Genomic DNA, 18,277 nt, shown 5'->3' on the forward strand with positions numbered 1-18,277 from the left:
CCAACATCGGGCCTGGCCCCGGAGACACGAGAATTGCGAGTGTTTGGTGACGTGTTAATTTGCTACCACTTCGATTGGTCGCGGAAAGAACAGAGAAAAAGAGAAAGAGAGAGCGAGAGCGCAAGAGAGACGGACTTACACTGTAAGAAAGGAAGAAATCAAGAGGGGGAAGTATCGAGAAAAATTCTCTTTCTCTCTCTCTCTCTCTCTCTCTCTTTCTCTTGTTCTCTTTCTCTTTCCAACTCTAGACACATATTTTCATATAAATTTATAACTGTCTCTCATAATATTTAATATTTTATTTTATTTTTTTAATTTTCTTCATCATCTTCCTGTTCGTTCATTAAAATCACCAAATTTGTCCTGGATCAGCAAAAAAACGAAAAAAAAGAAAAAAATACTAGAAAATTAGAGTCGGTTTTTCTTTTTTCAAAAGTTTTGCTTGGAGAGCGGGGGGGGGAGAAGATTTGCCGGTTTGCTTGCTTTGCTTTGCTTTGCTTTGCTTTGCTTGCTTGCTTGCTGGTAAATCCATTGGAACGCGAGAGAAGGAAAAGTAGGGGAAGGAAGAAGCCGGTCACAGGCGCCGCGAGAACAACCAACGACGACCAATTTCATTCCGGGATATATCGTCTCCAATCGAAGACCACGACGATCCACGACCACCACGACCACGACCATAACCACAACTACGACCCACTACGCAACACTCAACTGCGAAAATTGTCTCCTACAACTTCATCTTCATCGTCAGCTTCTATTTTCTTCGTACCGGAAAATACAAAGTGTGAGTTGAGTTCTTCAATCCAACTTCTGATGGATCACATTTTTTTCTACAACATATCTTAAAAAGGACTAGACAAAGAAAGAAAAGAGATAGAGTGAGAGAGAGAGAGAGAGAGAGAAAAAAAAAGGTTTTTTTTTTTCTAATTTGACCGCGTGGCGCTTTTTTGATTCAGAACGAAAGGCCCCCCTCCCCCAGTGATCTTTCTATCTTTATCTTGCTTCCATCCTGTACACACTAATATCATCATCATTATTATTATTATCATCGTCATCATAATCATCATTATCATCGTCACTAACCACATTATCAAAAATTTTACTTACACACCTAGCTTCTCTTACTCTCTCTCTCTCTCTCTCTCTCTTTTTCTTACTTTCTTTCTTGCTATTCTCTTTTAATCTATTTTTACGATTGTCTAACAGCTTCTTGATGGAAACCATTGCCAATTGTAACTACATTTAATATTACTTTTTTTTTAATTTTTATTTTATTGTATTTTTTTGTTGTATAAATATGTGCCAGCTAAATTTGTTTCTATCTCTTTTCTCTCTCTTTTCAATATCGACTACGTTCAGGATCATCGTCGTGGAGTACCACGTGGTAGTGGGGTGGTGGTTTTCTTATCGACCGGTAACTAGTTACTTTTTTTTTTTTTTTTTTTAATTTTTTTATATGTGTATCATATTTGTACAATTTTTATTTATTAATTATTATATTTGTAATTATAATACGTTCGATTTAGTTAGATTTTCTTTTTACGTGTTAGTACAACGAGAAAAGAAGAAAAAAAAATATTCCTAGATCAAATTTTTTGAATTATGATTTTTATTACCGACCGAGCGAAATTCGATATTGCTGAGGAGAGAGATTTTTTGGAACGATTCTATTCGGCCGGACGTTGATGAGGTGATTCATCAACACTTATAGAAGTCTTTCTATCTCTCTCTCTTTCTCTTTCTTACTCTCTTTCTTTCTTTCTTTTTCTATGTTTAAAAAATTGGACGCGTTAAAATCATCGAAATTTCTAACCTCAAATGAGATATATATTTACTTGTATATATTCATATCTATATATATTATTATTATTATTATTATTATTATTATTGTTATTATTATTATTATTAGTGTAATAATAATCATGATACGGTCATTCACTCTCGAACAAATCCTTGTTTAAAATACTCGTAAAACGGTTGACCCCAGGAGTCCGCCATTAATCTTAGTTTATAAGGAACGTTACAATTGGTTTAAAGCTTCCAACAAATGGTCATCTTTTATCTGTATTTGTCTTTTTTTCTTTCTTTCTCGTTTGTTCTACATTTGTTATGCCAACAGCAGTTAGATTCTTTTGCATTATTCGTCATTTCAATTCTCAGAAAAGAAAATTCTCTCCTCTCGTAATCAACGTTAAAAACTTGATAAAGTTTCGTAGTTTCTCGAAATATTTTTGTAGGTTAGGAAAAATCTAGAAATACGAAAGTGCGAAACGTGTTTGCGCCGGTAGAGCGTGAACTTTAAATTCCTAGATCACTTTTAAAATTAATTACTAGGTTTTTTTTTCTTCTTTTTTTAGGTTAGTTTTCTTTTCACTTTCTTTTAATCGTTCTTTTTACAAAATATTATGAACTTTCAACGATGAATCATTTACATGTTACTTTTTTTTTTAATTATTTACCACACCTATCAAATATAGATGTATATATTCAAATAATCAGGAGAAAGATAAATAAAACTCGATTGGATTTTTTTTTTTTTTTTTGCGATAAGAAACGTATTTAGAGTTATATTAGCAACGTTGATATAGGAATATCATTTTTCTCGTATAACACACACGTCGAATGTTTTCATGGCGGTGTCATCTTCGATCGATTAGATTCTTCCAAACGAATATTATTGACAATTATCAATAAACATTTTTAATAAAATGATTTATAATATTCCAACGAATAAATTCAAATTCATACATTGTTGAAATAACTAACAAAACAAAAATCACTAGAGAATTTTGTATAGTTTTTTTTTATCGATCAACTAAAAAGTTAACCTTAAAAAAATGATCATTGATTAATTCAAAAATAATTTGTGAAGTTCTGCTATCTTAAAAACTTTTATCTTCTTCCTCTTGTGTGGCATAGTTCAGTCAAATGAATTTCTAATGACTACTCTAGTCACAGTTCATTGAATTAAACTTGAACAACGTAGTAGTGTACTTACATTCATGTATATATATGTACTCTCTCTCTCTCTCTTTCTAAAATAAGGTAAAAGTTAGTCCTGTCCTTCTCCTTCTCCTCTTCCTTCGTGATTATAACTTTTAGACGAGTATGAAATTTTAAATCATTCTCGGTCTCTCTAGAGAGTTCCTTAACTTTTTTCGTTTGTTAACGTTATCTTTTCCTTATGTTTTCTCTACTCGACAGTTAACAACTAGGACTCATTGTCAGTTGTTCCTTAGATACATTTATCAAACTTTTATCAACTCTAATACAGTTTTGCAAAATAATCATTTAATGGATGTACTATTATGATTCATCATTACAAGTTTCAAGATCGTTCAATTTAAAATTCGAGTTGTACAAACATTTATTTGATTAATTACTTTACAAATTCTAACCTATAAATGATTAAATGTTTTTTTTTATTTTTTTTGCAATTTCATTTCTATTTTTATTATTTGAAATATCGTTTATTTCTTCTTTTTGAATTATATTAGGAATGTAAGTTCAACTCGTAATTCAATACCGAATATTGACTGGTAATTATCTACGAGAAACGATAGAGTCAGCTAATGTATACTTCAAACGATAACAAGAGTTAGCATTACTCGTGGAACATAATGATCACAAACAAGCAACGTTACCAGTCTCACTCAAGTATTTTATATCGTATTATCTTTCTCTTTCACCCTTCTTCTTTTTCTTTCGTTCACTTCTCTTTACAAATTTTATTCACATTTCTTATTATTATTAATCCTTTATATACTTCAAATACAATAGTTAAACATGAATAGGCTAATTAAACCCGAATTAAATCAGAATACAATTAGTCGTGATAGCTAAGGTTCAACGTTGCATAATTGCTGTTTAGGGGATCCCCCTCAAATTTGAATTCGGGTTCGAATCCATCTAAGGGAAATAATTTTTTTTCTGGGTATCAAAAATTATAGGAATTCTTATGTCCAAAAATTCATTAATCATCCATCTTGTTTTTCGAATTTTGAGAGATTTATTAATTTCCGAAAATAAAATTGAAGATAATAATGTGAGATATCAGTAATATTACTGATTCCTGAAAGTTACACACAACCAACTCTCTTATAATCTATCTGACGTCTTGTACATTCGTAAAAGAAAAATAGTTTAGTAGTGTGTGTGTGTGTGTGTGTGATGTGTTCAGTCACACAATAATCATCGTCATCATCATCATCATCATCATTGATCAATGTGGGTTGAGAATTCGCCGGTTGTCGTCGTAACGCGGTTTTCTCGTAGCGACACGACGACGAACCCACACAATACACATAATACAACACACACCGTGCACATTTTCTTGCGCAGAATCGCGCGCGAGAGATCAAGCACGTACGCAAGCAGCAAACACGCATGCACGCACGCACGCACGCACGCAGGCGTGCGTCGGTTGGCCAGTCGTCGTTTGGTCGGTTGATCCTCTTCTGTCTCTGTCGGTCTCTTATTTTTTCGTATATGTGTGTGAGACCTGAGTGAGTAAGTGCGTGCGTGCGTGCGTGCGTGCGCCTGTACGCTCGCGCGCAAGCCTGATGTCAACGCCTGGTGGGTCGCCGTGCCCGACGCTAGTTTTATTTAATCACACTGCTCTCTGCCTGACTGCCGGCAGGCCTGTTGCTAGGCGCCCCCCTCCCTATCCTCGGTGCGGGGCCCTCCTCGACGTGCCCCGCCCCTGTCTGCTGCGCCTTGCATGCGCGCGCGCGAGCTCCTATACTCTATTCTCTCTCTCTCTCTTTCTCTCTCTTTTTCTTTTTCTATCATATTACATGGTAAATTGGATTTCTCTGTCTCACAATCAGTATGTTACTCATCTGTTTTGTTACATCTATTAATAATATTATTATTATTATTATTGCAAATATTGAATTTTTATGGTTTTAACAACTCTCTTCTTAGGTTTTTCTTACATATGAGTGTACATTTATAGCAATATTTATTGTTTAAAAATTACAAACAAATGAAAGATGTATATACATTGAATTGATGGTACTTAAAAGTTGTGTTTTGTAATGAGAATTCTTCTTGTGTACATTCGAACGGGAAAGTGTTCGGATGTGTTTTAAGGTCTATCAATCTATCTTAACCCCTTTGATCGAACTTCCGTCGTATATATATTAGCTGCTTTCATAAATTGTGGTCTTTCATTCTGCGGTTAACATTTCAGCCCCCTGTATCTCAATCTCGAAGTACTTTCGTGGCTTTCTCTTCTATTCTATATATGTGTATGTGTGTAGTGTTTGTCTTTCTCTTTCTCTTTCTTTTACGTTCGTCATAGATGATTATTTGTGGTTTTGTGGCTCGTGTGTGTACCAAAAGGAAGATGAGGATATTACATGATTCAGAATGGACAAAAAAAATAGAATGGAAATGATTTTGAAATTTCATTCAATCAACATCAATCATCAAATAGTGTTTCAGAAGATTCCATTTATTTCGTTAAAATAATTTGTTCATTTGCAAGTTGTTCATTTCATAATTAACTGATTTCATATTTGTTAATTGTGCAACGTTTATAGGTCAAAAGTTTCGCAAAAAAAAAACGAGTAATTGATTTTGTACAATCACTTAGGAACCTTTAACCTTTTATTCAGTATTACGTCATAAGTGATTGTCAGTGTTTTAAATCAATTTATTTAACGATCATTTCGAATTGAGCCACCCAGTATAGACAGAATAACGAAGCTCTTCTCTTTCATCAAAAACATTTTTATCTTCCATTTAACAAAGCGTTTTTTTTTTTATTCCAATATCGATTGAAATACGAGTCAAAGGGAATCTTTTTATTTTATTTTATTGGTAGTCTCATTAACGTAAAATGTGAATCAAATTTAAGGGAGGTTTTCCGATCAAAAAAAAAGAGTTGTGGTACTTGAATAGGAAAGAAACTACAATCGAAATGGTCTTCTTGATCCTCCTTCCTTTCTTCCTCCATTTTTTTTTCTTTCCTTCGTAATTCTGTAACTCACACAAAGCCAAGCCCACAAGGAAATAGCAGTAGAAGCAAAGTAATTCCTCGTCATTGATGATGTGTCGTGTCTGTATGTGTGTGTGAGAGTTTGTTGGGCGCAGTACTAGTATAATATCGCTTCAAATAGAACGACCTTATCGTGAATATCCAATTACCTAGTGAATCTTAACGATTCGTTTGATTTTGCACAAGACTGAAATGAGGAGAGCGCAATATTTTTTTAAATCTCCTTTTTTTTATATATTTTATCAGATTATATTCAACGAAATTAGAGGTTAGGTAAGATAGAAAAGATCGAGTGAGAGGATCCGCCATGTTTGATTCGTATCAAAAAAATATAACCTCTTTAATCGTGTCGAATTTTACGAGGAACATTAGTTGGGCTATTTTTGTTTGTTTGTAAATTAAGTTTATAGTCTTGTTAGATAAAAGGTTCAATAGATAAGGTTATTTATTTTGATTTAGTTATTTTTAATTTTTATTTTTTGTTTTGTTTAATTGTGTTATTATGGCGCACGATAAAAACCATTAATTGACGTGTCGCCATATAGAAATTTCCCCTCCTATTCTTTTTTCTTTTCATTCCTCAAATACCCACCTTACTTCCGACATATTGGAAATCTAAAAAAAAATTATATTTCTAAAATATCTTTCTCATAAAAAAAAATACACTCGTTTGCACATTATCATCGTGTCTGCTGGCATTTCTTTTTTTAACGTTTCTCGTTCCACGTTTCTCTGTTTCAAGATGATGGTCTTGCAGTCTTCCAAGAAATGACTAACGGAGGAACGTGCAGATTTGGACTAACCAAAAATTGGAAAATGGCGGTGTTAGATACTGAATATAGGAACATAACACGATGGAATCTATGATACAAAACTATAAATGGAAAGAAGAAGAAAAAGGAAAAAGAAAATAAAACTAAAAGGTGACGATGAAGAAGAAGAAGAAGAAGAGAAAGAAGAAATAGAAAAGAAGGAAAGAGAAAGAGAAAGAGAAAGAGAGTAAGAATGAGAATGAGAATGAGAATGAAAAAGGGAATGAGAATGAGAATGAAAAAGAGAATGAGAGAATTCGTAGCTCTCCTTTCCTCGAAAGCTAGTTTGGCGCAGACGTCCTTGAAATTCGTGAGATCGGAGAACAATCGTCCATGGGTACCCGTCCTTGGTTCAGTGGCGCCGGCTGGGTCCCCACTATCCCCTCCCTTCTTTGCTATCACCACCACCACCAGCATCAGCACCACCTCCACCAGTGCTACCACCACCACCACCATTACTACCACCACCTCCACCAGTGTTACCACCACTACTATCTCACTAGGATCGTAGTACCATCAGCATCGATGGTGCACACACAAGCAAACGTTCCTTCGGTCCGAGAAGACTCTCTCCTCTTCTCCTCCAGTCGAGACTATCCGTTCAGTTTCATTTCGTTTACGGCTTTCCGTGTTGCTGCAAGCTACTACTACTACTACTATTACATTACTGCATTATCGTTGAACCTTTCTCGAGGATCGTTCAAGGACAATTCAGTTCGAATCTTCGTCGTCCGTCGTAGTCGTCGCGAGTTTAACTGAAAAAAAAAAAAAAAAAGAAATATATAAATACGAACGGGTCAGCCAACCAACTGCAGCAGCAAACCCGTAAGAAAATAAAACGAGAAAAAGATTTAACTAAAAAAAAGTTTTCAAGGCCAAATTCAACATTCGAACGTGTTTCGGCAGTCGCGAATCCAGATTTCTTTGATGGTGAATCATCGATCCAGATCAATTTTCTTGCTTTGGTAGAACTTTCATTTCTCTTTTCATTACTTTCATTTCTTTTTTTTCCTCCATTTTTGTTTTCTTTGGTTATTTTTTTTTTTTTTTTTTTTTTTTTTGGAAACCAAATCAAACGATCGGTCAGATCTCGTGAATTGTGGTGGATTTTTTTTCTATTGGTTAGTTTTTCTTTTCTTCTCTCTCACAATTTTCTTTCCTACTTTCTTTCTATTTTTTTTTTTTTTCGTTGTAAATTACTGGCTATTACCAAATAGTTTTCTTTTTTTTATTTTCAAATTCTAACGTAAGTCGATATACGAATTATTTTAATCAAAGAAGAAGAAGAAGAAGTGAGTTCGTGTTTCCGAAAATCTAACCTAACTTTTCTTCGTTGATGCTGAAGAAGAAAGCCTGCTTGTTTCCTATTGGATGATAACGATGATGACGCTGCACGAAAATGCCCGTTGGCTGGTGATTTTCTACGGTTAAACGTTGAAAAATATTTTTTGGGTAAGTTATAATCATTTTTTTTTTTTTAATTATATTTTGTGACAAAATTTGTCTTCAATGTTTCTAAGTTATTACATTTTCAGATAATTCATTTTTATTCGTTCTTGCAATGATTATATTATTTTATTTTATCATTTCATTTTTTAATAAGAGTATTGTACATAACCTAAGCATGAAACGTTTGATATTTGCCAATAGTTGTGTGTGGGATTGGGGTCCGTAGGTTGTGTAGCGTGAAAAAGTATCTTTGAAGTTGCTATTTCTGTACGGTGACAACGACCGATTAGTTTTTTTTTAAACGAATCATACTTAAGCTATGTATAACTATTGCAATGACATCGTCTCGTTGTCATGCGTGTGCATGCATGTGAGTCAGTTAGTCTCTTTCTTTCTCTCTCTCTCTAAAGAGTTTTTCCATTTTATCTCACGAGCAATAAATTATCTTCATTGTTTCTACTATTACAGATGATTCATGCATTTCCTTTATAATCTAAACAATAACAATTAACAATAATTATATTTAAAATTGTTTAATTTTAATCGAAATTTTTTGTTTCCAATCCAATTTGTATGCAAAGTTGATCATTGATAAATTGAAAGAAATAAATTAATAAAAATTGTTAAAAGAAAAAAATATTTCGATCAAATAATTTCTTTCATATTGTAATTCAATTTGATTTGTATATTTTATAACTTTATTTTAAAAAACTTTGGATGGAAAGAGATAAAGAATGAGAGATAAGTAAATAGAGAATATACGTTCAGTATTAATATCAGTTGGGTTATAGCAACAGTCCAGCTATTTATAGAATTTTCTCTCCAAAGATATTTTCTTCTTCTTTTTTTTTGTTTCTCTTTCTTTCTTTCTTTCTTTCTTTCTTTCTTTCTTTCTTTCTTTCTTTTTTTCTCTGTGTTTTTCTGTTTCTTATTCTCCACGGATCTTGCGAAAATACATCTGCGGTTTTAACAGATAGCCAATGTATGTGAATCTCGAAGAACGTGTTGTACGGTGGTCAGGTATGCAATATATTCTCCTCGTGGTATTTCCAGGATTACCAACCAACACACAGAAAGAAAAGTACAAGTTTTTTTCTTCTTGTATTACCTTTACCTTTCAAAGGTGCGGCTTGTTGTTAAGTCATTTGTTCGATTCTTTTACGTAAACGATAATCACACCGCAGATTACTCGATCGGTAAAAGAAAAGAAAAGAAAAAAAAATGAAATCTCATTTAAATTTTATCGATTGAAATGAATATTTTAATCTAAGAAAATTTTTACGATAATTTCTTTCTTTCGGAATTTACTTTTTTTTTTTAAAGTTACCATCAGTCGATAAAAAATTTTTTTTTTTTTTGAAAAAGTTGAGGTTTCTTTTCTCAAATGAAAATAGAACATTGTTGTTGTTGTTGTTGTTTATTATTATTTGTTTTGTTTATTTGTTTATTTGTACATATAAGAAAAATAATTATATCGAATCACAATAATCGTAAGGATTGATTCATGCAATTTATGGTACCAAGTTGAACCCCTTTTCGGCTCCGATCCAAGCCGGATATAAACGTCATTCTTGATAGGGTGTTCGTGATTGGAATTAATTTAAGAATAAGCAGTTAACGAGAGAGTACGGATGAAAAGTAATACTACGAGATGGAAAGAGAGAGAGAGAGGAGAGAGTATTGAAGTATTAAACGACTACGACGAGTAGTTCACTTCAAAGCTTTCGATATAGAAGTAGAATCAAACAAGCAAGCAAAGAAAGCCACAGTTGTACACAAGTAGAGTTGTTTGTACCATACACCAAATCACAATGTTCTCTCAAAGAAAAGAAAAGAAAAGAAAAGAAACGAAACGAAACGAAAGTACTTTTCATTTGCTAGTATTTTATAAACAGCTTTTCTTATTCATTGAACTTACCCCTCTCTTCCTCTTCCTCCACCCCTCCTTTACTCTAACCTCACACTCGTCTTGTTTCCGTTTTACAAAAACGTCAGCTCTTTCTCTCTCTCTCTCTCTCTAACATCCTGCCGAATCCGCACTGCGACGACCTAAAAAATAAGAAAGCCAAGAATACTCAATTCTATTCCTTCATTTTTCTCTTGATAATTCGATAAATTGATTCCTATATCCTTGCCAATATTTTTTTTCTTTACATTTCTTCTAGTTATTTTATTTTTTTTTATTATTATTATAACTGTAGTTATACAGAGTTCATTAATCGTCCGATAGAGTCAATCAACTTTTCTCACGCCGCCATGTTGTTTATTTCAATCAAATCGAATTACAACCTCAAAACAACAAAATGAAAATCAATAAACATTTATTATTTATTTATCATTCGATATTGATTAATATTATCCACATGTTCTTCTAATCTTGCGAATGTTTAATTATATCGATAATCGAAAGTCTTTTTACCAATAGTTTTATGACGTATAAAAAAACAATAATAGGGAAGTTATTTTTATCACAACCACCATCATCACCCTTTCTTCTTTCATTTTATAATATAACTTCTAGAATGTTCAATTTTATTTATCTACAATCTATTAATTAATTGTTCAAATTAATTGGAAACTTTGAGTTCAGACTGAAAACTTTTTATTTTTATTTTTATTACTCATATCTCTACTATTCATATCTGTTAATCATTAATTATGTTCTTTCTCTTTCTTTTTATCTGTCTATCTCTCTCTCTCTCTTTCTTTGTCATGTCTCCATCTTTCTTTCTTTATTCTCAACGATGACTCACAAGCTATCGAAAAAACCAGACTCCTTTAAAAGTTTCATATGACTACTCTTTCTATCTGTCTCTCTCTCTTTCTTTATGATTGTATGTGTGTACACGTGTGTGTGGGTTTATCTATAGTGTATTCGTGTGTAGGTGTTAGTAATACTTTTCCTAGTAATCTTGACTCACCTGCCTGCCGGACTTCCACCGGAAATTTCTTAACGTTATTTTTTCTTTATTCCTTTCTTTCTTTCTTTTTTTTATTCATACACATACACACACACAGAGATACATATATGCAAACGTGTATGTACGGAAACATATTGTAGTCACTTTACGTGTCGCCAATTTCCTGTTCAATGTTGAATACAGACGATACTTTGTTGAAGTTTCCATTCAACATTGTGGTAGCCATTTGCAATTTTTGTTTATACATATTTTCTTTTATATATATATATATATATATATATATATGAATAATTGTTATTTTTGTTAGTGATTAATGTTTGATTTTATTTAGAAATATAATAGAAATAATTTTGGTTTGATTTTTCATTAGTTTTCAAAATAATGATCACTTTTTGACTCATTTTCATATTGGTTTTGACTAAGGACACACGAAAGCGGCCATATTGGATTTTTACTCTATTTATTTTTCTAGATTTGTATCTTCTCATGTACACGTATATATGTGTGTGAGCTGCTTCTTCTATTATTAAAAGTAAATATTGTTTAATAAGTGTTTTGTGCCATTTTATCGAATTTCAATAATTTAATGTAAGCCATTTAATTTTCTTCAATATTGCGTTGCTATACCATACTTCGCCATAGTTTGCTTGCTTGTTTGCTTGCATGCTTGTTTTTTTTATATATTGGTTTTCTATGTAACCTTTTATTAAGAGACAATTATAATTTTATTTTATAAAAAATATTATTAATTTTAATTGTCTCTTTTGTTTGTATTTTCTATTGAAGATTGTAACGTTGCATAATTTACATATTCAATTAGAAATGAATCAAATTTTCATTAGATTCTGGTGAATGTCTTTCATTTTTAATAAATAAACATTTGTAAAAGAATTTAACGAAACGTTTGCATAGTTCAATGATTTTTAAACATTTGCTTCATAACCTCTAAGATTTCAAATTTTATCTCAAAGCAAAAAGAAAATGATTAAAGAATTCAAAAATCTTCAAAGTTTCAACTATCTTTGAAATATAAAAAACAGGTTAAGTAAAGTATTTTATTTCAATAAAAAGAAAGTATAATTTAAAATTGTATATTTGATGGACAAATTTTAGAAATATACGAACATGAACACACTTATGTTACTAATCAATCATTCGTGATTATTCTAGGTTGCATTTATAGGTTAGAATTTTTAAAATTAAGGAACAATGAAAAAAATCCCCAATCCAAATTTAAATCCTTAACAAACAAATCACTTAAACACACTTATGGTTATTAATCAATCATTCGTGAAAGAGCATGGCATAGCTCAGTCGGCAGAGCGCTCGATTCCCAATCGGAGAATCGCGGGTTCGAGTCCTCCCACTCCTTCCGACATCGAACGAGAAAGTTATGCCTGCTATTTTGTGGCTTTTGAGAGTGTTTGCGCCCCGTGTTATTTACCGGTAAGGCCCTGCTTCGCAAATCGCCACGATGATCTTGGGACGGCGTAGGGGACTGATCGATCACCCTACCCTGAAGATTTTTCGATCAAGAAACGTAACTTAGGCAATTATATACGCTGAGCGTGTTAGCCAGTTGCGAGGTCTGGTCTTTCGAGACTGTAATCCAAAAATTTATTTAGTTTATTTTTAATTTATCAATCATTCGTGATTATTCTAGGTTGCATTTATAGGTTAGAATTTTTAGAATTAAGGAACGCGATGAAGAAAAAAACCCTAATCCAAATTTAGATCCTTAACAAACAAATCTAGGGGATGTTTTTCGAAATAATTCTTATATGAATTCTAGTGAATTATTTAATTATTATTATTATTATAAAGTCATTCGCAACACGCGCTACTCTGGTACTTCAGGCTGTGCCAATTTTTAAATCAGTCAGGTACCTGAAGTAGCGCGCGCTGCGGAGGACGAGTATCATCATCATCAACTTCACAATCAAAACAAAAATGATATTTACATTGTTTCTTATTAAGAAACTAACAACGCAATAATATAAAAATCAAAATACAAGGACTAGATGACTGATGACAACGAAGAAGAGGGGTGGTGTGAAGAAAAAATTGTTCCTGAGTTTGGCTGCATGTTAATTGTACTTCATCAGGTGCTCCGGTGAAATTGATACCCGGCACCTGTTGGAGCGCAATTCATATGAACGTGCCTTGTTAATCATTTTTATATACATTTTGGGATTATTACATCGTTGGAACTTGACTGATGAGAGGGTATCGATTAATAATAAACATCGATATTTCAACTTATTGTTGTTAACAAATGTACAAATTTATTTACAACAGGTACTACATGTTGTATTCAATCATAGGTTAGTTTTCTCAATCTTTGTAATAGTTTGATTAATAGTTTATATGTATATAACTATAAAATACAGTTAGTACTAGTTCTGCATGTTGTATTCAATTACAGGTTAGTTTTCTCAATCTGTGTAATAGTTTGATTATTAATTTATACATTGTATATATAAAATACAATTAATATTATAATATAATATATATTAAATTGTAGTAGGAGCTATTATCCACAAGGTGGCATTGTAGTCAAGATTGCATTCACTCAAAAAGGGGAAAATGTCGTTGTAATTGCAGTTTTACTAAATACAAAATGTACAAATTCATTTGCAACAAGTTCTACATTTTATATTTAATTATAGGTTAGTTTTTTAATCTTTGTAATAGTTTGATTAATAACATATATATATGTAAGCATAAAATACAATGAATATTATAATATATTATACATTATGTTTGGATAGGAGCTATTATCCGCAAGGTGGCACTGTTGTCAAGCTTGCATTCACACAAAAAGGGGAAAATGTCGTTGTAATAGTAATAGTAGTAGTATATGTAATGTGTCGTTGAATTAATGGGGATAACTACGTTAGGGAGGGTCGCGTGGCATCAGAGTAAACGTGAAAGAGAAAATAAGAGAGGAAAAAGGGAGAGTACTAAGTAAGGGAGAAAAAGAGAGATAGAGAGAAGCTCATGTAATGCAATTATTCGGCTCTTTGCGTCCTATCGATGGAAGCCTCTGCGTAAAGTGTCTGAGCCTGGTGGGTACTATATTAGGGATGATAAATTATGTCATTGACTATTTCCACCCTCATAGTATTCTTATATATAGTAATTTATATTTAAAAAGAAAAAATGTCCATCATACATGTAATTCTGATACTAAAAATGAAAATGAATTTATTCAGACAAACTTTTTGATTGATTCTTATAATCAGACATTTTTTATTGGAGAATACGATTGGTCTGATGGTGAAGCACAATTTTTGTGTATGTAGAAAAAATTATTACAAAAATCAGTTAATAATTTGATTGAGAGAAATTGTAGTTCGAATTTATCTGAAGTTGGTACTTATTCTTTCAACGTTTAACGATATCTCTCAAATGAGCAATAAGGGAAAGTGGAGCAAAAGTTTCTACAGTTTCTTTCTCTTTCTTTTTCTCTTACGTCATCCATCCTCTTGAAATTTATCTCGTTGTACGTTTTACCTTTGAATCTCAACGTTGGGGCCAGACACCAGACGATAAAAGAACATCCTTTTGCAAATTTGATGCTTTGTAATAACTTCTTGATCGTTTATTAGAAATATTATTATTATTATCATGAATTTTTATATCTGTATCATTGTATTATTATTTAAAATATTTTAAAGGAACATTGTGGAACATTTTCAACATCTCATAGTGTGAATTGCAACTAAAATCATCAAAGGTTTCCAACTATTCAAAAATATGCAATAATATTCAGTTGAATTTTGAACTCATTCAAATGCAATGAACAACTGACGAAGAATGTAACCCTGTCAGTACTTCAGATATTAACCTTTTAGTTGGAAAATGTACATATTGGGCCCTATGCATGATTGTTAATAACAAAAGGGTTATTTATTCACATATCAACTATTTACAGTACTATTTGAATAGTTCATATGCTAAAATTCTCATTTTTTTGATTTTTATCAATGTAGTAAAATAAAATCCCACTAGGTGGATCCTAGTCCTGTACAACTGGTGGTGGGAGGAGTCTTAGGGACCAATCACAAATAAGCATGGAACGCGTTATCACAATTTACGCCATGCATGCATTAAGTTGATGCAAATAACAAGATGAAGGAAAGAAAAAAAATGTGTACTAAAAGTAGTTTTCTCTGAACGTGGTCAAAACCCCTCAGGGGACACCATGGAAAAGTTAATAATAGATATTGAACTTTTATATTCAAGTATACTATTTTTATAAACGTTTTAGTATATACTTTCGAATCATTTTCTTGTATCTCGTTTATGTTGGTACAAAAAAAAAAGCAACAGTTGTATTTTTGTATTCGCAGTTTGTTAAATTATTCGTTATATAAGAATTATCATGTAATACTATCATTTATAACAATAAGGAAATAATAAATAATACATTTTTGTTATTATAAATTGCAAATGTTATTCGTTTTACCTGTTCCAATGTTTATTTCTTTTAAAAAATTGAGTAGGAAGAAGATGTCGATTGAGGTTAGGTTATAAAATTAAATGTGATATATATATAGATATATAATCATTTATTTATTTCTAAATATAACTAATTATTTCTTACTAAATAAATATAATTTTTGATATACAAATACACGTTTGAAATTTATTCATTATTTTAATATGTTTCTAACCAAATTGTTTATAAAATTCAACATTCGAAGAAGTTTATGGTATGTTGAGAAATATATATGGTGGTGTGTTTAGAAATATAAATAATATTACTTTGAATGTGAATTGTACTAAATAAAAAATGATATATACACACACTGTATAATTAATATAATAAAAAAATAACGATATATTATTATTAAAAAAAAAAAAAAAAATTGATTTCATTTATTACATTTTCAAATTGCAACTACAATATTACATGTTTTGTTTCTTAATACAAAAATTTTCAGAGTAACAGACAGGACTTTTGTTTTCTTCTATTTTTCAATTTAATCAATATTACTTAATTTTAATTAATTTGATTGATTTATTTATTTATACGATTACAATTATTAATTTATTAAACATCGATCGCGTTTTCATCCAACCACACAATTCGATATGAAGAAAAAGAGACGAAGAAGAAGAAGAAGAAGAAGAAAAAAAAATAGAAAAATAATGAAAAAAAAAAAAAAAATACAAAATGGTTCGATAGGATCGATTGACTTTGACCTTGGAGTATACTTCCCAAGTTATTTTTGTGTTTCTTTAACGATAGGCTACTTCCTTCCTTTCCTTCTTTCCTTCCTTTCTTCCCCAGCCCTTCTTCGTGTATCGTTAAACTACATTTCTGTGTTTTTTTTTTTTATTATCTCTCTTTTTCTTTATTTTCTTTTTCTTTTCAAGCAGCGAACAGAAGGTACTTTACCAAACCGATCGATATTATTCATAATACATGCATACACACACACATATATATATACATACATTTATTATACAGATGTTTGCATATATACACAAAATGTTTACTGGAAAATTTTCTATTTAAAAGAAAAACAAAATTGTACATTGACAATAATACTTTTAATTGAAACAATAATTTTTGTAATTACATTTTTTACAGTAAACAAAAGAAAAAAATTTGATTGGTTGTCTTTATTTTCTTTTTTTTATAATTATTATTTTTATAATATATAATTATAAATATAATATAATTATTATTTTTGAGGTTAATGTATTTTTCATTAATATGTTGTACATAACCTAAAAAATGTCTAAATATACGTATTATGTTGATTTGTGATAAAAAGTTTTGTTGGATTATTATAAGAACAATTAATTTTGTTATTAAAATTCGACATTTTTTGTTCAATTCCCATCTATTTATATTACAATTCAAATATACAGGGTGTTCGTAATTGTTTTCGATTAAAATACATCACCGTATTTTATGCACGTAATTAAAAGAAAATCAAACGTGTATAGGATAGTATACTATTTAAAGTTTTTTAATTAAAAAAAAAAAAAAAAAAAGAGAAAAAGAAAAGAGAAAAATACAAATTATGACAAATATAATAAAAATATCTGCGTTGACGTCAATGACGAATCAAATTAAATGTTGTAAAAATGGCCTGGCTGTATAAATCAAGTTAAGAATAAAAAAAAAAAAGAATGAAAACAATTCCCATTAGGTTATTATAAAAAAAAAAATTTGCGTTGACGTCAATGACGAATCAAATCAAATGTTGTCAAAATGGCGGGGCTATATAAATCAAGTTAAGAATAAAAAAGAATCAAAACAATTTCCATTAAGTTATAAGAAAAAGCAAAAATAAAAAATAAACAAGTAATTCAAAATTTCATAATATTAAAACAATAATTAAAATGTATAATTTATAGTTTTGTTCTTTTATTTACGTGCATAAACAAACACTGACGCCATTTGCTTAAAAAAAAAAAATTTTTAGGTTATAATAATTAAATAAAGTTATAGGAATGAATAATATTCTAAACTTAGAACACACTTATACATATATACGTGAATAAATACATACATATATACATATATACACATATAAGGGTATGGTTGAGACGAACACATTATGTGTAAGCTGACCTTCCATCCCTTTTCTATCCCCGACCTACAAGGTCAACATACGAGGAGGGTTTCTGAACTATAGTCTTCGCATCTATGAAGTAAAAAGAGAAAGGAAAAAATGAATCATCCATCATTCATCATTCTCTTTCTCTGATACTTATTATATTTATTTATTTGTATATTTTAAAATATTCCGATTCAAATATAAAACATTTGAAAGATTTATTAATAATTATTGAATAAATTGTAATAATTTAATAGTAATAATAATAAAAAAAAAAATACATAAAAGTGTCATTCAAAATTTCATTCATTAAAATCAATTTCGTTCATATCAATTAATTAATTCAAATAATAATAATAATAATGAAAAAAGGGAATAAAAAAATAAACAAATCAAATTATGTGATAAAAAAAAGGATCATAATTTTAATATTAAAAGTATAAAAAAAGTGTCATAATTTTTCTTAAAATTACAATAATCAATTATGCGATTACAAAATCAAAAAATAAA

The 18,277-nt window shown here is 30.6% G+C and overlaps 1 protein-coding gene across 3 annotated transcripts in view; it reads right to left on the reverse strand.

The window, feature by feature from the left end:
• Positions 1 to 562: 562 nt before the first annotated feature.
• The window catches only part of chm (lysine acetyltransferase chameau), a 49,172-nt gene continuing 31,457 nt past the window's right edge, over positions 563 to 18,277 (reverse strand). The window contains exons 14-15 of one of the 3 annotated variants that reach the window (XM_089175046.1): positions 10,184 to 10,314; positions 563 to 7,571 (exon numbers count right to left, since the gene is read on the reverse strand). The gene's annotated coding sequence lies outside the window, so the exon portion shown is untranslated. Of the gene's footprint in view, positions 7,572 to 10,183; positions 10,315 to 12,261; positions 12,789 to 16,046; positions 17,855 to 18,277 lie in introns of those variants that run through there. The other 2 variants (XM_089175045.1, XM_089175047.1) reach the window with 2 other exon arrangements.

This window comes from Polistes dominula, unplaced genomic scaffold (assembly GCF_049000335.1).
Source record: "Polistes dominula isolate Pdom_NZ unplaced genomic scaffold, Pdom_raw_medaka contig_78, whole genome shotgun sequence".
NCBI lineage: Eukaryota > Metazoa > Arthropoda > Insecta > Hymenoptera > Vespidae > Polistes > Polistes dominula.